Genomic DNA, 27,895 nt, shown 5'->3' with positions numbered 1-27,895 from the left:
GAGCCTATCGTGTCTCCGCATCTCCAACAAGAATCACTATTTGAGGGTTTCATCTTGTGCATTCTTTCTGGGGTATAAGATGCCCTGTGTAAGAATTTAATTTGGATTAGTTATCTTTTGCAGATACTGGTAGTTTAACAAAGTCTTAAAATATTTCTTCCCAGTCTTTATCATATAAATCATTTAAGTCCTGCTGCCACCTATTCCTGCATTTAATCAATCCTGGGGAGTCGTGAATATAATGACTTTTGTTACTAGAGACGTGTCGGAGCACCGGCTAGGTGAGTGTATCACTGCCTGATGCTGAAGACAATTGATCCAATCCATAATGTCCACTGCTGCTATGAGCTATTGATCCTCTACTAGATTTCCAATATGGTTTTTCTTACTTGCAAACACCTTTAGGAATTATATCTACAGAATGGTTAGAAAGTCTGAAAGCTGGCACATATTTTGTGCTCTGTAACAAAATAAAAAATCAGGCATGCTGAAAGCGGATCTGAGATGAAAAACTAACTATAACAAGTAACTTGTCTATATATATTATCTAAAGTTTAGAAAGGTTTATTTAGTTTATAGGGAATTAGAGTATTATACAAAAACAAAAAAGTATTTGGCTTGAGGAATGCCCTATAAACAATAGGAAAGGAACACAATTATGCAATGAGTAAAAGTTCACCTCAGATCCTCTTTAATGTGGCCTTGCATAGCTTTTCATGGAGACGACTTTGCAGGAATAAAACAGACGCTGAGATAAGGCATAAACATCTTATGATGGCATAAAATAAGATTATGCTATTTGTTGATATAAAGTTATTGGGTTTCTCAGATGTCCTTCCTCAGTGCATTGACATACCATACTTATGATGTGATTGGCTTTCAACAAAGCCAGCCTTGATGTGTGTTCTGTGACTGTAGTCATTTGATGCTAACCTCGGTTGGAACTGTTGACTCAATAAAAAGCACAGAGGGAATGAATCGTGTCTTCATGTATTAGTTTTATTTATGGATTACAATTCTTTAATATTTTATTTTTTATTTTCAATTAAAAACACATGAATTATTACAAATAAATGCTGCTTCTTTGTGAGGTAGACCTGCTGTTTTGAATACTGTTTACAAGCTGTAATGAGCAGAAATTGTTGGTACTGCTGTGGGTTATCATATCTCTCACACAGAAACTAAGTCTTCTGATTTGTAATTATTGTAAATCTCATAGTTCATCGTGGACTTATCTTTGACTAAACACACATCCAGTCTAAATACAATATTTTTTTAGTCACAGCAGGAGGTAGGGATAGTCAATGAGATGCAAATCATCATCCGTTGTTTCAGGACTATGCAAATTTTCATTATACATTTATGCAGCTTGAAACCAAACCAAATTTCACCTTGGCAGGATTTGATTTGTCAGTTAATTCTGCATAAATTTACATTGCAAATGTGCATAATTCTGCATCAAGGCAGAACAACTTGCATCTCATTGACCATCCCTAGCAGCAGGTGCAAATGGAGACAGACTCCTCCCATTAGGATGTTCTGCCCTTACTCGGCAGCCATCCACCATTTTGGTTAAGGATGGATGGCACTCGTGAGCAATCGCTTGCAGAGGGGGATGTCCTGACAGTATTTAAGGCAGTGCAGGATGGCTCTCCTTGAGTCAGGGAGTCTTGGAGACCTCTCTCTGGTGGTATTTAGGCAGGTGAGCCTTAAAGTGGAAGAAAAAAAAAAAAAAAAGATAACCAGGAGTGTTAGTGTGGTAAGAGTATTTAGAGTCTACATTGGTTTAGTTTTTAGTTAAAGGAACAAACTTATTTTTATTTTTCTATCATAATTATATATTTTCTCTTTCTCTTATAATATCTATACAGCATTCAATGGATAAACAGTATAGAAGTATGCAGTGGAGCTCTCCTTCTTAGCTTAAGATATGGCGTGCCCAGGTCCATGTGTCAGCACAACAGACCATACAATCTTGGATCAGGGAAAGAACGGCACCATCCACTTGTATTATGCTCTTTTATTTAGAAGTCATATAGTCATCACAGGTGATAGCTATATGACTTCTAAATACAAGAGCATAATACGAGTGGATGGTGCCGGTCTTTCCCTGATCCATGGATAAACAGTATAAAGATGGAGTGACATAGAAATGCTCAGATGGAAAAAAAAAGAAGGTAAAAAGAGGGTTGTTTTAAAAGATGTTTTTGCGTATGAGAGATAACGGCACTGAAGACTTAGGCGCAGGATTCAGCAGGTATATGGCTGATCCTGCTGCCGCACAAGTCCCGACCATATGAAATACTATTCCCCCTCCAGGCCGCCGTGGATAGGGGGGAGTGAAATAATTTGGCTTCCAGCAATTGCTTATTAAGTTTTAAAAGTAACTTCAGCTCCGTCTTCTGACAGCGCTGAAGTTACTCCCTCTGCCTGCTATAGCCATAATTCCTATTAAGGCCTATGGGCCGGCAGGCTGCGCCCAAATCTCCTGCGCTGGTTTCAGCATGTTCGGATGTTTTTATACTTACCTTTTTATGGTCTGCCTTTGTTGCAGCCCTGAAAGAGCTCAAATCCACACAGGATATCGAGAAAGATCTTCACATGATCATAGAACATCATCAACAAGAAGATAGCAGACAGACATCGAAGAATACTATTCCACAACTGGAGGGAGCAAGCATTCTAGGTCCAGAAGACATTCGTCAACTAGTTGTTATAGAGAGGAATCAACTTCTTCACAAATGAGCAGATATGGTCAACATGATCACAGGGAAGAAAGATCACCTTCTCGCAGAAAAGACCACATAAAACATTGTTGGGCATGTAAAAAAACAGCACTCCCAGAGAATAAATTATGTGAAAGATGTTTCATAGAATCATCGAAGCAGAGAGATCAAGAATATTCAGAAGCACTTGAACTAATTAAAAAGGCGGTTAGAGAAGAAATGGAAAAAGAATGTCAAAATAACATACGTCAACCGCAACAATAGATGGTTGTACAGACGACAGAGGATGAAGAAATAGCAGGACATTTTGAGTTTGTATTAGTGCCAAAATGAATTGCAGCAATTAAAGAAGCAGTAGATCGGGAAGAAAAGGAATCGGATATAACAGAATCTTAAAAACCTGCAAAGTACCGTATTATCCATACCTACAAAAGACTGGACCAAGTTTCCCATTTATGTCAGAGATAAAACGTCTAATGCAAGAAAGATGGGACACACCAGATTAAAAAAAAAAAAAACATCTTTCCAGAATAAATGGAATACATTATATCCCTTATGTCAGCAGGAAGCTTTCTCCTTACTGCTGTGGATGCCTTAATATCTGACTTGACAAAACATGTTACATCCCAATGGATAATTCAGTAACATTCAATGACATACTTGACAGGAAGATAGAAGGGGATCTTAAGAAGAATTATATGAATTCAGGTGGAGGATGTAGACCAGGTATTGCTCTATGGCAATGGCAAAAGCAATAAAGTCATGAACTTGTAATGTTGAAGATGCAATTTGTGCAGAGGTCGATATGGAAGGGATCATTTCAGCCTTACAAGATCTGAAAGTTTCAGCCAACTTCATTGGTGAAGCTGGCATAGACTGTGTCAGAGGCAACTACTGCTAGGAAAAAGTTATGGCTCACATCGTGGTCAGCAGACTCATCATCAAAACAGAACTGGGTGAAAATCCCGTAAGGTGGTAAGTTGCTTTTTGAACAGAAGATGAACACAGCCATAGCAAAAAAAATCGGTGGTCATTCAGACATGATTCTGCAAGACAGAAAAAATAAAGCACAAAGGTTCACTCAAAAATTCTAGATTCAAAATTCAGAATTAAAGGAGATGAGGCCTATAGGCCAGGATTTTTTTTTTCACAGTTGGAGTAGTAATTAGAGTAACTTGGCAAGAATGATTAATTCTACAACTAGTAATCAACAAAATCAAGGAAAATCCCTTTGAGTGTGTGCCCATCCATGCAAGTCAAATAGGAACACGTCTGACTCTATTCAAACAATGTGGGTGGAGAAAAGACTCATGGAGATCAATACTGTAATCATTGGTCACAAATAAATATTCAAAAATAATTCTTCATAAAACAAAGATGGCACAATCAGATTTAAGGAGAAATTGCCTGTTCCAATATCTGACGTCATTAGTAACACAGAATGCAATAGAAGTACCTCAAACCAACAAACTCAGAGGGGTTTATTGTCTTTATGGTACAGAGAAAATCGAGAGACTGGAGACCAGTCATCAACTTAAGGAATCTCAACTGATACATACTTACACAAAACTTCAAAACATAATTTTTTAAATCTATAATGTCCTTGGTACAAGCAGGAGATTTCGTGCTCTCAATAGACTTAAAAGACGCTTATCTACACATTCTGATAAACACATTTTGCCTTACTATTTGGCCTGTCAATGTCCCCAAGAACTTTCACAAAGGTAATTCAAGCAAAAATAGCAATCATCAGGCAAGAATGAGTCCGCATATTTCATTATCTAAACGACATTCTAGTGCTAGCACAGACAGAACAGTTAAGAAAACAGAACAGTGACATTACAATACGTACACCTCCATTTGGATCTTCTTTGTCTTATTCATTGATTGGCATTAAATACTGTTACTTCTCCGATTTTGCTTTATACTAGACTAATTTCTTTAATAGGTTTACCTCTGCTTTTATCTTCTAAACCAACGTCTTTTTGTTGCCTTTGTTTTTTGTGTGCAATTTTCATGGGAACAAATTATAAGCAAATTAATTTGCAGACAAAACGTAGGGTCAGGCAGATAAATTAACCTGGAAGCAGAGTTGATTAACCATGCCATCATATATAATAACTATGCCTATTTGGCATCTTTTATTCTTTAAATAATATTGCATTTCTTAGGATTTTCACAATATGACATAATCACATTGTTACATACATAGCATTAAATCATTTTTGAAAGCACTATTAATCTCAAATCAAAATGACTATACATGCAGTGTGACAGGATAAAAATACAACTGATATCATTTAATTATGTAATGTAATTGTGTAATATAATATAATAATATAAGCTATTTTCCATTTAACGTACCGTACGTGTATATATATATAATTTTAGCTCTATTTAAAGCTGCTGGTATGTAATCACTTCTAATGTTTACAATATCAAATGACTCATTTTGTTGGGCATCAACGTGATCTGAAAAAAAATCCTGATCTGAATTTTTTTTTTTAAGGCTGATTCACTATTCAAAAGAGGCTCACAGATAGTCATCTGTGTGACCCCCCCAGCATACAGTTTTTTGCTCCAGGTCATGGCAGCCTTAAACAGTCACCATGCTTCTCTATTTCCACTAAGTGACTGTAACAATCGGTGAAGCACAGAGAGGATCTGATTATCGGTGATCTGCAGTATCACTGGGAATACAGATGTATACAAGATTATAAGTGATCTGCAGTATCACCGATAATCTGATATACCAACTAACCTCTGTTCACCTGAGTAGAGTGTAGTGTTTTGGTGTAACTGTAACACTTAGAGGACTAGGCCTCAGTGTAGTAAGGAGTACTACACAGCTTCCTTCCGAAGACCTGAGCTCTCCAAGGCGGGAGGAATCAGGCTGCCAAAAGTAGGAAGGTTTGTCTGAAAGTGACACTCTGGAGGAAGTGTCCCTAACAGGACCGGGGGAACCGCCTCTAACAATAAGGTCAGTTCTCGAGGTCGGGCAAGCTAGGTCGTAACACACGGACAGATAAATTACAGATACAGTAGGCAGAGGCGGAGTCTAAGGCACAAGCAGGGTTCGGCAACAGGGTATCAGAAATATTGAGGTACAAGATCAGGAGGCAGGAGCAGAGTCAAAGGACGAGCCGGGGTTCGGCAACAGAGTATCAGAAATATCGAGGTACAAGATCAGAGTTCAGGAGGATAGTCAGGCAGGCAAAGAGTCATAACAGATAATCACAATCAAACTAGTACTTTAGCTATCAAACAGAATCTAGCTAAGTGTAGGATTACAACTCCAGCTGGTCCCGGCACACTTGCGGATCTGACTACGGATCTGGGTGCTTCCACATAAGTGATCACAACGCCAGACACCAGAGAAGTGACCGGCTAGCAGTATATATACACTGGTATGCTTCCAGCACCACCCTAAGTGCTGGACCAATGAGGAGACTGCCATAAAATCCCTGTCTGAGTGCGCGCGCGCGTCACTCTAAAGCCAGAGGGAGTACGAGTCCCAGCCACAGCAGCCCCGCTCTGCGGTGTATCCGCAGCGGGACCATGCGCGCTAACCATCGCGTCCAACGCGGCGGTTTCTCCGCGCTCCACTGAACTCTGCACGGAGACAGCCGCCTCACACTGAGAGGAGGCGGCTGCCTCTCCGTGTGCATCCCCACTATGCGCGGAAAGAGCCGCCTGCCGCTGGCTCATGGCGGCGGCTCTTCCGTGCTTTCTCACAGTGACCATTAAAGTTTGCATTTAAGAAGTCCTAAGCCTTATGCACATGGGAAGGAAGGCCTGGTGCTCCATAACATCTGGGAGATGGCCCGAACAGTTCGCTAGCGAACAGTATTCTGCGAACATCGGTTGTTCACATTTGCGGAGAATAGCGGACATTTGGCGTGTTCGATTCACTCTTATACATTATCATTGAGCTAAACATTGACCCCCTACCTAACAGTCAGCAGACGCATGGCAGCCAATCAGCTAGCACCCCTTCCTGAACTCCGCCCCCTATTAAAAAGCAGTGGCGGTGGCCATATTGGATTCATTCTCTGCTGGATGCTGTCTGTTAGTGAGAGCAAGGTCAGACTTGCTGCAGATAGGTAGGGAAAGCATTAGCTAGGCCTGTGTCCTTGTTCTCACTAGCTGTGAAAGAAAACAACCATTTTGAGGGTTAGCACATCAGTCTCCTGTGTTTTTTTTTTTTTTGACACTCCACAATCCATTGACAGCCAGAGCTTTGTGCACACTACTGCTGTTGCCTCATTAAAGGGGCACTACTGTGAAAAACTGTAAAATTTAAAATATGTGCAAACATATGCAAATAAGAAGTGCATTTTTCCAGAGTAAAATGAGCCATAAATTTCTTTTCTCCCATGTTGCTGTCACTTACAGTAGGTTGTAGAAATCTGACAGAAGTGACAGGTTTTGAACTAGTCTATCTCTTTATAGGGGATTCTCAGGGATATATTTGTTTTCAAAAGCACTTAGTGAATGGCAGTTGCTCTGTCCAACTGCCAAAAAACTGTGTAGGGAGCAGGGAAGCTGACCAGCATCATTGTTTAAATCCTTTTTAGGGAATATCTTTATAAACAATAAAAGCCTTGCTGAGAATCCCCTATGAAGAAATGGACTAGTCCAAAACCTGTCACTTCTGTCAGATTTCTACTGCCTACTGTAAGTGACAGCAACATAGGAGAAAAGTAATTTATGACTCATTTTACTCTGGAAGAAATGTACTTCTTACTTTTATATGTTTGCATATATTTTAAATTTTACAGTTTTTCGCTGTAGTGCCCCTTTAAGTTGCAGTCACAGAACTACTCCAATGCATTATTATTTCACTATATTCTGATAGTACTATTGCATTTCTTTGTGTGAGACACTCCACAGCCTACTGACACCAAGAGCTGTGCATAGTGTGATTTCTGCCCTTTAGGCATTAAAACCTGACTCTGCGTCAAATCCGTAATTTTTGTTGGGACTTTTGGCTTGGACCCCCCGCTGGCATGCCACAGTCCAGGTGTTAGACCCTTTGAAACAAGTTTTCCATTACTTTTGTGACCAGAAACAGTCTTTGTGGGTTTTAAAATTCGCCTTCTCATTGAAGTCTATGGCTGTTCGTCAGATTTGCCTGTTCACAAACATTTTTCGGAAGTTCGGTTTGGCGTCCGCTTGGAAAATTCTATGTTTGGGACATCTCTACATTGCAATGCATACAAAACCCTTGCTGTTGTGGAGAACATGGAGGCTTTCGTTGCTTGATGAGTGGTGAACAAACCCCTATCTGAAATTTACTAGCTCAATTGTGTCCTAGTCTTTGCTGGAATATAAATGGAAACTCAACATACCTATTCTAAGTTTGGAGGAGTGGAGACTAATGCTAAAAAAAATGGTAATTCTCTGATATCCTCCAGGGACAAACTGATAGAACAGCACATTTTATATAATATCTATTACTCTCCTCTCTTACATCTACATATTTTAAATCTGAATGTTGCACTTAGTGTTCTATTGAGGTGGGAACATTCTTTCACTTTTTATGGCCATGTCCACAATTGCAACTATACTGGAGGGGAGGTTTAAGCCACCATCAACGATATTATCAAAACTGATTTGTTAATGACTCTAGGCTATTTGTCCTGTCTACCTTAGATCCTGGATAGTGGTCCATTTCGCTTCATCATACATGTAATTATTTACTGTGCAAAAACATTAATAGTTCTATGTTGGACCCAGCTAAACAGGCCTGGATTGATGAAGTTAAGAAAAAAAAAACTTTCATGTTATAAATCCCCTTCAAAAACCAGTGGTTAGATTACTACTAAGTAAAGAATGAGTAGTATTGTGAATGGTGTGAATTTCCATTGAGGCAATTTGCATTAGTACTGAAAGCAATGCAATTTAGCCTATTAGCAAACCTGCACACATTATCTTGAGACAGATAATACATGCAAGGGCGTCTTTAAGTGACATATGCCATTTAGCTGCCTAATGCAGCTATGCAGAGCAGTGCAGGGAGCTTCTTTATATTTACCTGTTCCGGATGGCTCGATCGGCTTCTCCTCTTCCTTCACCGGTGGCGCTGCTTTCCCGGTATCCTCATCGGAGTTCCGATCACATATCATGACATGTGATCTTAACCCAGGGGATGGTGTCAGCGCCGCAGTGCCACCTGGTGGTGGAAGAGTGATGCTGGAAGAGACACTTACATCACCATTATTTTACCACTGGGCAGCGCTGGACTATCAGGTCATATCATGTGATCGGAACTCTGAAGAGGATGTCAGCATTACAGCCCCATTGGCGGAGGATAGGGGACTCCATCCAGCCGGCCCGGAACAGGTAAATATGACAGCTCCCTGCACCGCTCTGCATACCTTGCCAGGCTGGGGACTTCCCCAGCGGCAAAAAAAATAAATAAAAAAAATTGGCCCTGTAGTCACATATATCTTTGCTATATGTGGCTGCTTATAGGTTAGTGGAATAGTTTCCATGAAATGCTTTTTTTGTAGTTTGTTCCAATCCCCTTCATAAAATTGTATGGCTTGCTGCAGATTTTCGTACGATGCATCCATTTCCTATGTAATTATTGTCAATTACTGCTCTCATGGTGATCTGTGGTCACTCCTTCCAAATCCCTCTGCATTGCACTAATGGAGATGTACACACGCAATTCACATTATACAGCAGGTGTCCCTGCGCTTAGCAGATCATTTTTGCAGTATTTCACAATTTTGCACAGAGGATGTTAAATAAACCCTTTGCCACATTACCACAAATGTAACAGATTGCTCAGGTCAAGACCTTCTTTTTTCATCCACTACTTGTTCTGACTTCATCCAGTTATTTGAAGGTTATCCAAACTGCATTCATTTATAAAGGATCTATAAAAGCAAAAATCACTTTTGCATTAAAGATGCAAGAAGCCATCTGTGCATATTTCAGAGGAGTTTCTTGTACCATGCTGTTCTTAATTCATTTTTATATATGGTTTACAGTTTACCATGCCAGTTGCCCGATAGACTGGCACAAGGACATATATCTGGCTAAATAGTAAACATGTTATTGTCTTCATTTATCAAAAATGTAGTCAATTAATTACACAAAATGTATGCAAGAACAGCTGGTACTCTACATTAATATTTATGAATCACCACTTCGGCTTCAATACAAATTGTCACAATGTACAATAAACATGTTACAATAACTTATAGCTAGAAATATGTTTTATTGTGGATCAGAGAATACCAGTTTTTCTTCCTCCCTCCCTGCCCCCCCCCCCCCCTTTCTATTCTATGACATGATTATTAAAAACAGAATTGGCTGCCTTTTTTCTGTATAAGGAATTAAGTCCTTTTCTCAGTATAACATGTATTTATGCTACATGCCGTAATAAAAAATAACATAAGCTGGAATGTAAACATTTAAAGCAAATGTGTAGTTGTCACATACTCCAAAGATATGCAGGATATGTGGACTTAAACTTGAAGTAACAAATTGATTTACTGAAGTAAGCTGACAAAAAGTTACTCATCCCCGCTACGGCAATAACCCCGAAGAACAGTAAAGGTTTCTCCCCCAACACTGCTCCAACATAAAATACTATTCTTCCATAATGCTATAGCAGGCCCCTCCCCCACTTTCCCACCTAACATACCCCATTTCCTAGTCAAAAACTCTCCCCTCTCCATGTTCTAGCACCAGTGGCTGGATGGTGTAATGGTTAAGGGCTCATATGCTAATCCAAATGTCCCACAAGCTTCAAAGGTGCCTCTGACAGGAGACAAGGGTTCGAATCTTGGCTCTGCCTGTTCAGTAAGCCAGCACCTATTCAGTAGGGAGACCTTTGGCAAGTCTCCCTAATGCTGCTACAGCCTATAGAGCGCGTCCTAGTGGCTACTGCTCTGGCGCTTTGAGTCCGCCAGGAGAAAAGCGCGATATAAATGTTATTTGTATTGTCTCTTGTCACGACCCCCCCCCAACCTAACCGCCTCAATGTAAGCAAGAAAATGATCCTCCCTGTTCCTGTTCTAGCAATTCCCTCCTCTTCTTACCCTATTCATTTATTTGGATCTACTACAAGACCCCTTTAAAAAAGTTTTTAGTAGAGGAAAATACATCAATAACATGTACAGCTCAATTGGTTATAGCAAAAGCAAAAGTGAAACTAATCAGCTCAAGGATGCTGTTCATTATTAGCCACCAATAAAGCACCCCATCCATAAACAAACCCCTTAAAATCAAGGCCAGCTATCTGGAAAAGTGATTGTCTCACACACAGACCATAAAAAAAGCTACCATGCATTACACACAGGCCACTTACATACAGGGTCCCCTATGAAGAACTATAACTTCAGGATGATGATATGACTGACTAGCACCTTTAAAGCTTGTGGGACATTTGAATCAGCATATGAAATCACTTGAAAAGGACAAATGCTAGGGTAATCAGCCTGGCTATTAGCCAGAACCAAATTCCTATGACCTCTCCAAACAGTACTCCATAGGTAATTCACAAATACCGAAGGTAGTAGCCTAAAGTAGGCAGAAAAGCCAAAGCTTATCAGACTTAAATGGTTTTAAGCCACCAAGCAGTCAGTCAAGCAGAGCATTTGCTAAGCATCATGCAGGTCACTCACTACCTCCTCAGTGACAGCTCACTAGTCCTCTATGATCTCCACTTAGCATGGGCCCAATCTCAGTCAAATGAAATCAAAAAAGGTCTGTACACCTGAATCATATGCAATAGAACAAGAGAGTGGCATAGGTGGGTGCTGAGTTGATAAATCCGATCACTAGGTTCTAGTAAATCCACTTAAAGAGACACTGAAGCGGAAAAAAAATTATGATATAATGAATTGGTTGTTGTAACGATTGGTGTCAGCAATAACAAGGTTCTGATTATTTGGTGATCTGCAGTATCACCAATAATGCAGATACTATATCTGATTATATGGTGATCTGCAGAATCACCAATAATACAAATATAGCAACACAGAGGATATCGAGACCTTAGTCGCACTTTATTGTAATGAGTGTAGTGATTGGTGCAAACGGTAAATACTGACAGATTTGTCTATACCTCACTAGAGGAGCTGGTGGGCACCGTCAGCACAGCGAACACCTCACCAGTGACAAGGGCCCACTGGTGAGTAGAGAGGTCAGACTAATCGAGTCGGTAACAGACAGGCAGATACAGTACAAAATCGGAAGGCAGAGAAGTAACGGTTAACAGGCGGAAGTCGGCAGCAATATCAGATGGGCTAAAGTACAGAATCACTGAGCAGAGAGAGGTAACGATAATCAGGCAGAGTCGGCAATAAGATCAGATGGGCAAAGGTACAGAACCACCTGAGAGTAAGAATAGTCAGAAACGAGCCAGAGTCATAAACAGATAATAAACAGTATAATGCACAAATCCTATCACTGTGTGAAATCCCCGGATTCCTCCCGGATCAAAGCACACTGGATCTATCTACGGTCTGAGGGCTAACACGATGTGTTCGCAACAACAGACGAGTTGCGAGTGCCTCCTCAGCTCTTTTGAAGCTGAGGAGTCCCTGAGGCACGCCCCCACCACCCAGGCAATCAGGAGCGGCCGGAGCCTCCAGTGACGTCAGCCGACCCCTCGGTCAGCTGACTCCTCTCCTCGCCGCATAAAGGTCCTGCCGCTGGGCACGCGCACGCGTAGCCCTTGCCCTGTGCGCGGCCGAAGGACCTGGCCGCAAATCTTCATGCGCCCGAGCGGCGGGGACCGCCGCCACCTGAGATGCGGAAGCAGCGGCCATGCCGCTCTCCACCACGGCGGCATCCCCACCGATTGTTACAGTACCCCCCACTTGAGGAGTGGACTCCGGACACCTCCTAGAAGGTTTCTCAGGGTGTGTCTCATGAAATTTCCGTCTCAACTCCCCAGCATGCATACGATGAGCCGGCACCCAAGATCTCTCCTCAGGCCCATACCCCCGCCAATGAACGAGGTACTGTAAAGAACTATGCACCCAGCGAGAGTCCAAAATTTGCTCAATCTCGTACTCAGGCTCTCCGTCAATCACCACGGGGGGGAGAGGAATCCACATGCGCAGCTGATTTCAATAATGACACATGAAAAGACTTCACCCCTCTCACACCAGATGGCAGTGTAATGACATAAGTTACATCATTAATCTTTTTGGACACCGGGAACGGGCCAATAAACTTGGGACCCAACTTCGCTGAGGGCTGTTTCAGTGCCAGATGTCAAGTTGAGACCCATACCATATCCCCTGGCAAAAAGTCCCACTCTACAGAATGTTTTCTGTCTGCTTGTCTTTTCTGGGTAAGAAAAGCTTTCTCTAGATTTCTTTGACTTTACTCCAGATCTCCTTCAAAGAACCCTGCCACTCCTCCAGGGTGGGGAACAGAGAAGATGCCACTGACAACGGGGAGAACTTAGGAGATCTCCCCGAGACCACCTGGAAGGGTGGAAAGCCTGATGAAGTACTCTTCAAGTTGTTGTGGGCAAATTCTGCGAACGGCAAGAATTTTGCCCAGTCCAACTGAGTATCAGCCACGTAACACCTAAGAAATTGTTCCAGTGCCTGATTAACCCTTTCCGTCTGACCGTTGGTCTGTGGGTGGTAGCCGGATGAGAACGACAGATTCATACCCAAATGATGGCAAAAGGCTCGCCAGAACCTAGACATGAACTGGACTCCCCGATCAGACACCACATTCCCCGGAATACCATGTAGTCGGAAAATGTGCACGATGAAAAGGTCTGCCAGCTCCTGAGCTGAGGGGAGTCCGTCCAAAGGAATAAAATGAGCCATTTTGCTGAATCTGTCGACTACCATCCAGATGACTATCTTTCCTTCGGACCTGGGGAGTTCACCCACGAAGTCCATAGAAATATGGGTCCATGGTTCCCCAGGCGTAGGTAAAGACTGAAGTGTGCCTGCCGGGGCCTGTCTAGATGGTTTGCTTCTAGCACAGACTGAGCAATCTTTCACAAATTGCTTACAGTCCAGGGCCAGGGATGGCCACCAAACACATCTCGCCAGCAACTCTTGAGTCCTCGCTACACCTGGATGACCTGCATTCTTATGGGCGTGGAACAATTGTAAAATCTGCAAGCGTAAGTGTAATGGCACGAATAAAACCCCTTTGGGTTTCCCCTCGGTGACGTCTTGTTGATAAGGCCTTAACATGAGTGACCAATCTTCCTTTCTGTGACTGCTATAACAATCTTTTCGGGCAAAATGTTTTTGGGGGTTGGCGGCTGTACCGACTCAGGCTCAAAACCAGTGGTGTTCCTACTGTAGGGGGGCGTGGCGCACCGGGTGACAGACTGCTAGGGGTTGTCGCCACGACCCCCCACAGCAGCAGAGCAGGAGGGGGGAAGCAGCGCTAGAAGGAGGGGCAGTGGCGGCAGCGGTGGGGAGGGGGGAAATATCCCCCCCCCTCCCTCACCTGGGACCCCTCCTTCTGCCTCTCCCCCTCCATAGAGTAGCGGTGGCAAGTGCGGGCTCGGCAGCGGGGAGACATGCACAGAATTACTCACCACTTCCGCGTTCCAAGCGCCGGCAGCGTCATGTCGTCCCAGATCTCCGCCTTCAAAGCCGCACACTGTGCTTCCTGATTAGCGGAAACACAGTGGGCAGCATTGAAGGCGGAGATCTGTGACGACATGACGCTGTCGGCGCTTGGAACGTGGCGTGGTGAGTAATTCTGCGCATGTCTCCGCGCCGCCGAACCCGCAGTTGCCACCGCTACTCTATGGAGGGGTAGAGAGGCAGAAGGAGGGGTCCCAGGTGAGGGAGGGGGGGGACATTTCCCCCCTCCCCACTGCTGCCGCCACTGCCCCTCCTTCTAGCACTGCTTCCCCCCTCCTGGGGCATCTATACTGGGGGCAACTATACCAGCTATACTGGGGGCAGCTATACTCAGGGCAACTATACTGGGGGCAACTAAACTAGCTATACTGGGGGCAACTATACTGGGGGCAACTAAACTAGCTATACTGGGGGAAGCTATACTGGGGCAGCTATACTAGCTATACTGGGGGCAACTAAACTAGCTATACTGGGGGCAACTAATTAGCTATACTGGGGGGCAGCTATACCAGGCCAGCATTACTGGGGGCAACTATACCAGCTATACTGGGGGCAACTAAACTAGCTATACTGGGGGGGCAGCTATACTAGCTATACTGGGGGCAACTAAACTAGCTATACTGGGGGCAAGTAAACTAGCTATATTGGGGGGCAGCTATACTGAGGGCAACTATACCAGCTATACTGGGGGCAACTATACCAGCTATACTGGGGGCAACTAAACTAGCTATACTGGGGGCAACTAAACTAGCTATACTGCGGGCAGCTATACTAGCTATACTGGGGGCAGCTATACTAGCTATACTGGGGGTAACTATACTAGCTATACTGGGGGCAACTATACTAGCTATACTGGGGGCAACTAAGCTAGCTATACTGGAGGCAACTATACTAACTTCATTGGGGCAACTAGTTTCATTGGGGGCAACTATACTAGCTTCACTGGGGGCAGCTATACTGGGGGAAACTACTAGCAATACTGGGGACAACTATACTAGCTATACTGGGGCAACTATACTAGCTAATACTTTAAATTACAGTTACCTCCGCCCTCATCCGGTCATGACCATGCCCATTTTTGCCGCGAAGCACGCCGCAGGTTGTGGCCACGCCCATTTTTAGGGGGCGTGTCTTTTAATACCCAGCACCGGGTGCCAAATGCCCTAGGTACACCACTGCTCAAAACATCTAGACAGGGCATCTGCCTTGATGTTCTTGCTGCCAGGTTTATAGGTAATTATGAATCTGAACCTCGAAAAGAACAGTGACCAGCGAGCCTGTCGGGGGCTGAGTCTCTTGGCCCCCTCAATGTATTCTACATTTTTATGGTCCATATAGACCGTAATTACATGCTCTGCCCCCTCCAGCCAATGACGCCACTCCACGAAGGCAAGTTTAATGGCCAGTAATTCCCTATTTCCAATATCATAATTTCTCTCGGCTGGAGAGAACTTACGAGAAAAAAAACACAAGGATGCAGTCTGCCCTGGAAACCGGAATGCTGTGACAGCACAGCCCCAACCCCTATTTTGGATGCATCCACCTCCACAATGAAAGGGTAGGTGACATCCACATGTCTCAAAATAGGGGCGGAGCAGAACAAACTCTTCAACAATGAAAAGGCAGACTGTGCTTTGTCTGACCAATTATAAGTGTCTGCCCCTTTCTTAGTAAGGTCAGTGAGGGGTGAAACCACAGATGAGAACCCTTTAACCTTCCTGGCGGTAAGCCCGAGCTGAGCTCGGGCTATGCCGCCGGAAGGCACCGCTCAGGCCCCGCTGGGCCGATTTGCATAATTTTTTTTTGCTGCACGCAGCTAGCACTTTGCTAGCTGCGTGCAGTGCCCGATCGCCGCCGCTACCCGCCGATCCGCCGCTATCCGTCGCGCCGCAGCCGCCCCCCAATTGTCAATCAGTGCCAATCAGTGCCAGGCAGCTCTATAGGGTGGATCGGAATCCCCTTTGACGTCACGACGTCGATGACGTCGGTGACGTCATCCCGCCCCGTCGCCATGGCTTTGAACGGGATCTCCTGATCGCCGATCGCCGGAGGCGATCGGAGGGGCTGGGGGGATGCCGCTGAGCAGCGGCTATCATGTAGCGAGACTTTGTCTCGCTACATGAAAAAAAAAAAAAATTAATAAAAAAAGATTTGCTGCCCCCTGGCGATTTTTTAGCAAACCGCCAGGAGGGTTAATAAATGTTCCGTAATAGTTGGCAAACCCCAGAAATCTCTGAAGTGCCTTCAGCCCGGCAGGCTGTGGCCACTCCAGGACTGCAGCCACCTTTTTGGGGTCCATGGAGAGACCGGAGGTAGATATAATATAACCTAAAAAAGGAACTTCCGACACCTCAAAAAGGCATTTCTCGAGTTTAGCATACAGGCAATTCTGCCGGAGCTTCTCTAAAACAAATTTCACGTGTTTCCTGTGATCTGGCAGATTCTGCGAGTAAATCAAGATATTGTCAAGATAAACTAACACAAAGCACCCCAGAACTTCTCTGAACACCTCGTTAACTAACTCCTGGAAGACAGCGGGGGCATTACATAGCTCGAAGGGCATAACCAAGTATTCATAGTGCCCGTCGGGCGTGTTAAAGGCCGTCTTCCACTCATCCCCCTCTCTGATGCGCAGGGCCGGGCCGAGGCAGAGGCTGGAGAGGCTCCAGCCTCAGGGCGCAGTGTAGGAGGGGGCGCACAATTCATTCAGCTGTCATTCCCAATTGTGTTTGAAGCAGAAAGAAATAAGAAAAGGGGATACATGACAGTGACTGCAAGCCAGGTAACTAGATATTAAGGTGGGGAGGTTGGGGGCCTAGGGCACCTATTAGTCTAATAGCAATCAGTGTGTGAAGGCTGGGGTGGGAGGGATGGAGGGGTGCACTTTGCTGTCTCAGCCTTGGGTGCTGAAGGACCTTGTCCCGCCTCTGCTGATGCGTACCAGGTTGTATGCCCCTCTTAGATCTAACTTAGAGAAGATACCAGCATCAGTGATTTGGGAAAATAAATCATCAATCAACGGAAGTGGGTAACGATTCTTTATCGTTATCTTATTCAATTCCCGGTAATTGATACACGGGTGAAGCCCACCATCCTTCTTTTGAACAAAAAAGAAACCTGCTCCGGCCGGAGACTTTGAAGGACGGATAAAGCCCTTAACCAAATTTTCTTTAATATAATCCTGCATGGCCAGCTTCTCCGGGCCAGAAATATTACAAAGATGACCTCTAGGGGGCATACAACCCGGTCTTAATTCAATTGGGCAGTCAAAACTCCTATGAGGTGGGAGTTTGTCTGCTGACTTAGGACAGAATACATCAGCATAATCAGCATACTGTGGGGGTACACCGCTGGTGTCTGAGAGAGGGCCTGTCTGCCCTGTAATGGAGAGTCAGCCACTGCCGTAACAAAAATTTGCCTGTCCAAAGGAACCAGGGGTATCCGCCATTTCTTAACAAACTCAGCATCAATGAAATTAGCCTCAGATCCCGAGTCAATAAATGCCTGAGTAGACAAAGCTTGGTCTTCCCAGGTAATAGAACAAGGGAGCAATAAACGTTTATCTGGTAGAGGTAGAACTGGCTCGCCTAGGGTAGTAGCTCTAGCTACACCTAGGCGGCAGCGTTTTGTGCCTTCTTAGGGCAGTTCTGAACTAAATGACCCTTTTCAGCACAATAAAGGCAGAGGCCCTCTTTACGTCTCCGGGTTTTCTCCAGCTCAGATAGTAGGAAATGACCGATCTGCATCGGTTCGTCTGGAGTGGGAGCAGGTGGAGAAAAGGAGAAAGGAACAGTTTTGACAGCATATTTTCCCCGGGTTTGCTTCTGATATCAGATGTAGCGATCAATCTTTACCGCCAGTGCTATAGCCTCATCCACTGACTTAGGCTCTGGATGGCCGAGTATTAAATCAGAAACAGCATCGGACAGACCTGTTAAAAAGCAATCTAGCAAGGCAAACTGTCCCCACCTGGCTGACACTGACCACCTTCTGAATTCGGCGGCATAGTTTTCTACGGTATTATGCCCCTGCCTGAGGATCTTAAGTTTCCTCTCTGCAGTTACAGCGATATCCGGGTCGTAGTAAATAACGGCCATAGCTTTAAAGAATTTCTGAACGGATGATAAAGCCTCATGACCACTAGGGAGACTGTAGGCCCATGACTGTGAATCCCCTGTTAGTAAAGTTTTAATAACTGTGACTCTCTGACTCTCAGAACCCAAAGAAATAGGCCTGATCTCAAAATAAGAGAGGCAACGGTTCCTGAAATTCTGGAAATCGGACTTATGCCCGGAGAATTTCTAGGACTGGAGAATTCTAGGCACAATGACATGAGGAGACTATACTGGTGCAGCCGCCGTCCGGAGGGTCTGAATGGCCTCAGACAACTGATTAATCTGCGCCTGTTGGGTATTGACCTTTTCGGTTAAGGTATTCACCGCTGCGGTCAAGGCTTCAACCTGGTTGCACAGTGCGTCTATAGACATTTTGGGCTGTTCTTCTGTAACGATTGGTGTCAGCAATAACAAGGATCTGATTATTTGGTGATCTGCAGTATCACCAATAATGCAGATACTATATCTGATTATATGGTGATCTGCAGAATCACCAATAATACAAATATAGCAACACAGAGGATATCGAGACCTTAGTCACACTTTATTGTATGAGTGTAGTGATTGGTGCAAACGGTAAATACTGACAGATTTGTCTATACCTCACCAGAGGAGCTTGTGGGCACCGTCAGCACAGCGAACACCTCACCAGTGACAAGGGCCCACTGGTGAGTAGAGAGGTCAGACTAATCGAGTCGGTAACAGACAGGCAGATACAGTACAAAATCGGAAGGCAGAGAAGTAACGGTTAACAGGCGGAAGTCGGCAGCAAAATCAGATGGGCTAAAGTACAGAATCACTGAGCAGAGAGAGGTAACGATAATCAGGCAGAGTCGGCAATAAGATCAGATGGGCAAAGGTACAGAATCACCTGAGAGTAAGAATAGTCAGAAACGAGCCAGAGTCATAAACAGATAATAAACAGTATAATGCAAAAATCCTATCACTGTGTGAAATCCCGGTTTCCTCCTGGATCAAAGCACACCGGATCTATCTAAGGTCTGAGGGCTAACATGATGTGTTCGCAACAACAGACGAGTTGCGAGTGACTCCTCAGCTCTTTTGAAACTGAGGAGTCCCTGAGGCACGCCCCGCCGCCCAGCCAATCAGGAGCGGCCAGAGCCTCCAGTGACGTCAGCCGACCCCTCGGTCAGCTGACTCCTCTCCTCGCCGCATACAGTTCCTGCCGCTGGGCACGCGCACGCGTAGCCCTTGCCCTGTGCGCGGCCGAAGGACCTGGCCGCAAATCTTCATGCGCCCGAGTGGCGGGGACCGCCACCACCTGAGATAAGGGAGCGGTGGCCATGCCGCTCTCCGCCACAGCGGCGTCCCCGCCGATTGTTACAGTTGTGTAATACGATAATTACTAGAATTTTAGTAGCAAAGAAAATATTCTAATATTTTTATTTCCAGTTATATAGTGTTTTTTTTTATAACATTGCATCATTCTCTAATATTTGCAGTTTAGACACTACTCTGCTTTCTACATGGGTTCAAAAGTTCACTAGCCTGCTCTGGAAAATCTTCCCTGCAGAGGGAAAAAAAGATACATTGTCTTTTAAAGCTTATTATCTCAAGTGTCTGGCAGAGTTCTCTGCGACTTTGAAAGTCGTGGAGCTCAATGGCTAATTTGCATAGATAACAACTGGAGTTCCTTAGCTCTTCCTTTACTGGAAACAATATTAGACTTGTGTCTCTGCTGCTAATGTTTTTTTCTTAGCTGTACTACACATACAAATCATTAGATAGTAATTTTTTTCCCGCTTCAGTGACTCTTTTTATTATTATTATTTATTGTATTTATATAGCGCCAACATATTACGCAGCGCTGCACAATAGATAAAAGGGGTAACATACAAGGTAGAACATACAGGAAACTCACAACAAAACAAGATCATGCAAATGATTTGATAATACAGTGTCATAGGTCAAAATAGAGATTGTTCTAGTCCACAAAAGGGGTGATTGTCAGTAAGATTGCATAATCAAGCTGGAAACACTAAGAGAAAGGGCCCTGCCAGAGGCTTACAATCTAAAGGGTGGGGGTGGAGACAATAGGTGCATCTGTTGAGAGGGTGTCTAACAGAACATATTATGGTGCTGGTGTAGGGGGGTATGCAAGTATGAAAAGGTGAGTCTTGAGAGCTTGTGTGAAGGTATTAAAGGTGGGGGCAAGTCTGGTGGCTGGAGGGAGTGAGTTCCAGAGAGTAGGGGCAGCCCTGGTGAGGTCCTGCAATCATGCATGTTTGTTTTTATTTGATGGAGTGGTTTGTGGGCTGTGCAGTTCAGATTCAAAGGCAGAGATGATCTAGTTAGACAGCAATAGTGTTCAGCAATACAAGTAAATCACAACAAAGATAATGTTACCTTAATATGGTGCTTATTTCTGCTGAATTACTGGTGAATTCTGGTAAATTCGTTTTTTTTTTCGCCCTTTGAAAGCTGCCCTTAGAAAGCGAACCTATTTGTCGGCGAACCGACAAAAGAATGAGCTCTCCTTAGATACACAGAGCTAATCAGGAAGGCCTGGTCATCTGGCAGACAATATGCTAATTAATAGAGGTGGGCTTGTCTCCTGCAAGTTCAAACAGATTTTATGTGATACAGGCTTTGATGGAAATTGCAGGCCAGCCACCAGGAAGTAAAGTGTGAACAAACAATGCCAGAATTCAATAGCAATTACAATAATGTCTGTAATGTTACTCCGGTGCTAACACTATTGCAGAGGAAGATCAAGAAAGCAAAAGTGATCAAATACAAAAGATGCAAATTATCAGATATACACAGGCAATGCAGGATGAGATTAAGCGTGTGGTTGCAGATTTCAGTGCAGTTCAGATTCAAAGATGGAAATTATCAGACATACCTGTTGAGAAATGATGAAGATGATCAGGGAAAAATCAGGGAAATTGCAGATTGGGTTGCAAATGCAAGTATTATGAGTCATAGATGAGTCAGTGGGTTATGAGTCATAAATTGAATTCTGGTAAATTCGTTTTTTTTTTCGCCCTTTGAAAGCTGCCCTTAGAAAGCGAACCTATCTGTCGGCGAACCGACAAAAGAATGAGCTCTCCTTAGATACACAGAGCTAATCAGGAAGGCCTGGTCAGCTGGCAGACAATATGCTAATTAATAGAGGTGGGCTTGTCTCCTGCAAGTTCAAACAGATCTGTATGTGATACAGGCTTTGATGGACATTCTCTTTAAGAAAAATTACTAGCACACCAATAGTTAGTTGCAAAATAGAAAATGCTGTATTGTTATCATCACTCATGTGTACTCATTCATCTACATAATACAATGTATGTACATCAAAAGTTCCATGAAATAACACGTTAGACAGGTACAATCGTATACAGGCTTGGAATACAGGGTCACATATATAGACACAGAGAGCCTATTGCCATCAAACAGCAAGGTGCAGTCCAATCAATCTGGCAACATCAGGCAAAGGAGCCAGTGAGAGCAAGGAAATTGCATAGGCAATAAAGACCAACACAGTTACCCTCAGGCAGGTATGTCCAGACACCCTGACAGTGCTGTTTTGGTATCTATACCTTTCTCAAAGGGTTGCAGAGGCTCCTCTCAGGCTGCTGCCAAATCCCAACCAAGCCATGGATTGAACAAATACTCTGTGGGAGAGGGGAGGCTTTGGTACCCCTCTCTTCAGAGCCTCCCTATACCACAAACCATGTGGGCTGGTAAGGCTGCAGAGCCCCATGTGGTCCATGCTCTGCATTCTAGCTATACCAGCCTGCGATAATAAGACAATGTACAAGAGGCATTATTGTGGAAAAAAAAACATTTCTCAGCTTTTATTCACATTTGAGCAAAAAGTGTCCAGTCCAAAATTATTCATATCCTTCACAATAATCAATCGATAAGCCTTTATTGGCGATAATTGCAATCAAACGCTTCCTATAATTGCAGACCAGCTTTTTGTAAGTCTCCACAGGTAATTTTTCTAATTCATCTTTAGCAATGAGCTCAAAATCTTTCAGGCTGAAGGGTCTTCTTGCCATCACCCTGATCTTTAGCTCTCTCCACAGATTCTCAATTAGATTCAAGTCAGGACTCTGGCTGGGCCACTCCAAAACATTAATGTTGTTATCTGCTAACCATTTCTTCACCACTTTTGCTGTATGTTTTTGGTCATTGTCACGCTGAAATGTCCACTGTGCCCAAGGCCAAGTTTCTCTGCAGACTGCCCGATGTTGTCATTGAGAATCCTCATGTATTGCTCTTTTTTCATGGTGCCATTTACTGTGATTAGGTTACCTGGTCCATTGGCTGAAAAACACCCCCAAAGCATTAGGTTCCCACCACGTTTGACAGTGGGGATGGTGTTCTTTGCGTTGAAGGCTTCTCATTTTTACGCCAAATAAAGGAAACATCATTGTGACCAAACAATTACATTTTTGTTTCATCTGACCATAACACAGAAGACAAGAAGTCATCTTCTTTGTCCAGATAGGCATTTGCAAAGGCAAAGCAAGCTTTTGTGTGCCTTATCTGGAGAAGTGGCATCCTCCTTGGTCTGCATCCGTGGAACCTAGAAGTGTGCAATGTCCGTTGGATCTCATGTTGCTCAAATGTAAATAAAAGCTGAGAAATGTTTTTTTTTTCACAATAACGGCTCTTGTACATCATCTTAATATCTTTTAAGAAACACCTATGTAATTTCCCGTCAAAAATGTACTTGCTGTTTGAATAAAAGTAACTTTAAGACATTTGCCAGGGGTATGAATAATTATGGACAGCACTGTATGTCATGAGGATATATTACTGTTAATTTTGCAAATAAATGCTTTTAATTAGTAATGTAGTTAAAAATCACTAAACAGAAAAAATACACCTTCTCACATTTCCAGATAAAATATTATTGCCATACATTGTACTAGGGACACAATTTAAATGGTGTAATAACCAGAAAAAATTGGCAAATAAAACATGTGGGGTTTATGTATCGAAGAACATTTTATTTTAAAACTATAATGGCTGAAAATTGAGAAATAATGATTTTTTTCCTTTTTTTCCCCTCTAAAAATGCATATAAAATAATTCTTAGCAAAAAGTACCACCCAAAGAAAGCCAAATTTGTGGCAAACAAGATATAGATCATTTCGATGTGATACATAATGAAAAAGTTATTGGCAAATGATGAGAGGAGCATGATTTGAAAATCGCTCTGTTTTTTTAGGGGAAAAACCTGTGGTTGGGAAGTGACTAAAATCAAGCCTTTAAGCTGCTTGTTAATTAACCAACTGTGCTTGCCTGGCTCAGTTTCAAAGTTTGCAGTTGCAGCTCATCTCTGTTATTTGATAATACTCTTCTAAACTACACGGTTCCTTTAAATCTTAATATATAAGCTAATGAAAATATAAAATAACCAAATGTATGAAATTCTGCACATTTATATTATTCACTCATTAAACAAGGCTAAATTTCATGGACAGTAACTAAAATAATTCCTTCCTAAACGTCATAACTTTACCTATCAATTTTCTCCATCTGTGCCTGCTGTCGCAAGCTGTCCTCCCATCCCATTTCGGTGCTTTTCAGACTCATAACTCATTCTAGACATGGCAAAGTACTGCATTTGTCAGTGTCTTTTTAAAGGCTAATTTGCATGGATACTTTGCTTTTGGTTTGCATTTTATTTCACCTTTATTCCTCAGAAGTGCATTTATATTCCTATTGAATTCCTTGTCTATAACTTACATTTCCCCTTTTTCTTTTTTCTCTTCTGCTATTGCTATAGTCTATAAGAGATGCTATCATTGCATTTAGTAGTGTTTAGAACTGCAGAATTACCTAACAGATACAAAACTTGTTTAACAACGTAATACTACATAATGGAAAACTCTCTTGTGTTTGGCAAAGGGTTCTGATTCACCATGATCTTGCTGGGCATTCTGTAACTTTTAGTGTTTCAAGTCCTACCCCATAAAGCCATATTAATCCATACTATGCACAACCAGTCCGAAACACTCTGTATGCATGTTGGATTAGTTTGGCTCTGTAATATTAACAAACTGACACATCACTGCATTCCAGCGGTTTTGGGATGAGCTGCATATTCAGCAGTGATGCATTGTGGGGCACCTCATATGCTCACTCCATTCTGAATAATCACAATTACCTTCTGTTTTAAGAAGGCAAAATTCTGATTTACATAGCGTTTTGTAAAAGAGAAGAGAGAAGTTCACAAAGGATAGTAGTATAAGACATCAGTGGATAAGAAGAAGAAGAGGAAGAATAAAAAGAAGAAGAAGATAGACCTATACAGATGAAAAAACAAGGAAACAGATTTTGTATTATTATTTCTAATATAAGTTTCATGTTTGGGGTTTTATTTCTAATACACTTTTACTTTTAATCTTTTTTTAGGTATGAGTACCTAATGTGTACTAAATTACCTTTTTTACCTATTTACCTAGAAGTAGATGGACATCTAGGAGTCTCAAATTCTATCATTAAGCCCCTACATATTCTATCATTAACCCCCCAGATTTCATAATCAACGCCCCACCTTCTAAGGGATTATCCCTACCTCCTCCTATTAAAGAGCAACTGTTAGTCATACTATGCCTGGAAAAAAAACATATATGCAAGTAGATAATGACTGTACTTGCTCTACTTACATAACAGATGTATTGTAGTGTCCACATTTTGATTTCAGAGAATTTTATAAATTTAATGAGGAGAATGCTATTCAGGGCAGGGGCCATCGTGGGTCCCACAGGCTGAAACATTCCCCTCAGCATCTCCTCTCCTCCCCACACTATTAAAGAGCATAGCGGTATTAGCGGGAAGGAATAAGGGCAGCACACACAGACTCACCTACTAATGGTTCCAGGTGCTGGAGTTCCCGTCTGTAATCTCAGCATTACCGCCGGTGTTAGTGCAGAGAGTATAGATGGGAACTCCAGTGCCTGGAACCATTAGTAGGTGAGCTGTGTGTGCTGCCCTTATTCCTCCTCGCTATGCTCTGTAATAGTGTAGGGAGGAGAGGAGATGCCGAGGGGGGATGCGGGGGAGGCGGATGCGGCTGGAGTGCGGAGAGGGGGCAGACATGGCACATTTCAGGAGGAGGGCCAAGGACAGTGACAGAGGACAGGTGCTGAACCCCCTCCCTGCACCCTAGCAGCTGGCTGGGACCACCATTATTGAAGGAGACCAGGCGGCTAATCAGAGAGGAGAACAGAGGTGTAAGAGGAGAAAACAAGAGGGATAGAGGCTTCAGTCAATCAGGATGAGTTAGCATGAACTGCAACTTCCCTTCTGCGACCATCGTACGAAATAAGAGCCTGGGGCATGGGGAAAGAAACAACTCGCGTTCCAAATTTTCACACATACAAACAAGATTGTCTCAATGCACCAAATATACATTACTTTTTTATATTACTTCTATTCTGTTGTTACATTACAGTAATATATTGGATAAACTGTTGTAAGTAGTTTAAAACAAATTAAAAACATCTTGAAAAAAACTAAAAAACATTTCTTATACTATATGTCCAAATCCATAATTGTCCTAAGGTAAATCATTTTAGCCACGTTTTTCCCATGTATAGCACAAGACTAAACTAACAAAAAAATTAAACTTACGAACAAAGTCCTGGAATGAAAGCCATTTGTAAGTAGGGGACAGCCTTTTGTTACCGTTATTTTACTATAGCTACTGATGCCAAACTACCAAACTACCGATGCCAAACCCTAACCCCCTGGTGATGCCTAACACCCCCCCCCCCCGGTGATGCCTAACTCTAAGACCCCCTAGTGGTGCCAAACCCTAAGATCCCCCTGGTGGTGCCTAGCCCTAAGACCCCCTGGTGGTGCCTAACCCTAAGATTCCCCCTGGTGGTGCCTAGCCCTAAGATCCCCCTGGTGGTGCAAAACTCTAAGACCCTCCCTGGCGGTGCCTAACCCTAACCGCCCCCTTCAAAACCTACTTCCTGACACCTAACCCTAACCACCCTCACTTCACAAACTACCTTCCCAAAACCTAACCCTTACCACCCCCCCCTTGCACAAACACCTCCCCGATGCCTAAACCAAACCATACCCCTGCACAAAAAAAACAAAACAAAAAAACAGCAAACAATTATATAATTACCGGGTGCCGTCTGGCACCCAAACTTCCCCTTTGTCGCCAGCTTAAAGGAACACTGTAGGGGTGTTGGGGGAAAATGAGTTAAACTTACCCGGGGCTCCTAATGATCCCTCGCAGACATCCTGTGCCCGCGCAGCCATTTACCGAAGCTCCGGCCCCGCCTCTGGTTTACTTCTGGAATTTCAGACTTTAAAGTCTGAAAACCACTGCGCCTGTGTTGTCGTGTCCTCACTCCCGCTGATGTCACCAGGAGTGTACTGCGCAGGCACAGACCATGCTGGGCCTGCACAGTACGCTCCTGGTAACATCAGCGGGAGCGAGGACACGGCAATGCAGGCGCAGTGGTTTTCAGACTTTAAAGTTGGAAATTCCAGAAGCGAAGCGGAGGCGTGGCCGGAGCATAGGTGAGTGACTGTGCGGGAACAGGATGTCTGCGGGGGACCATTAGAAGCCCCGGGTAAGTTCAACTCATTTTCCCCCAACCCCCTACAGTGTTCCTTTAAGCTGGCGACAAAGGGGAAGTTTGGGTGTCAGACGGCACCCGGTAATTATATAATTGTTTGCTGTTTTTTTGTTTTGTTTTTTTGTAAGTTCAGGTAAGTTCAACTCATTTTCGGGTAAGTTCGGGTAAGTTCAACTCATTTTCCCCCGACCCACCCTACAGTATTCCTTTAAAAACCTGCATCTGGCAGTGCCAGATTTGTCCATGTCCAGAACCCACATGCACCTGATTTGCCTGGTAGGAGGAAAATGAATATTAGAAACTTTGAGGAAACAACCAAGATGCACATGATGCAGGAGTAAAGCTACATGTAAAAATATGTGGTGCTGGATTCAGTCTAGCTACTGCTTCGAGACCAATGGCATGAATAGCTTGCAAAACAGTCTTAAAAAAAAATGGTAAAAAGTAATAAAAAGTGCAGAGCAGAGAACTCATCCCTACCCTTTTTTGGATCACTTTTTACTATTTTTTAATGCATTTTCAATAAAAGAGCTATGTTTAAAGAGCTATAAGATTTGGAAGTGCTGACCCTTTTTGAAGACTACATGATACCGGCTGAGGGGTGCGGAAGAAAGGCCAGGTCATAGCACTCCTATTTTTTTGAAATACATGGGCGTGGTTACACAAGGAAGATTAGCTTGCAAAACATAAACATTAGGCCATGGATATCCCAATACTATCTGATAGCTGCAGACTATATACACAGACTATATACAGCATATTTGCTTCAGCTGAAGACTCGGCTGATGTGAAAACGCTGTGATGGGAACACCATTATTTTTTTCTAATATATATCCACTCCAGGTTTGTGGATCACTTTTGTACTCCCCTTACTGCTG

This window comes from Hyperolius riggenbachi, chromosome 5 (genome assembly GCF_040937935.1).
Source record: "Hyperolius riggenbachi isolate aHypRig1 chromosome 5, aHypRig1.pri, whole genome shotgun sequence".
In the NCBI taxonomy this organism is placed as follows: domain Eukaryota; kingdom Metazoa; phylum Chordata; class Amphibia; order Anura; family Hyperoliidae; genus Hyperolius; species Hyperolius riggenbachi.
This window is presented reverse-complemented; position numbering follows the sequence as displayed.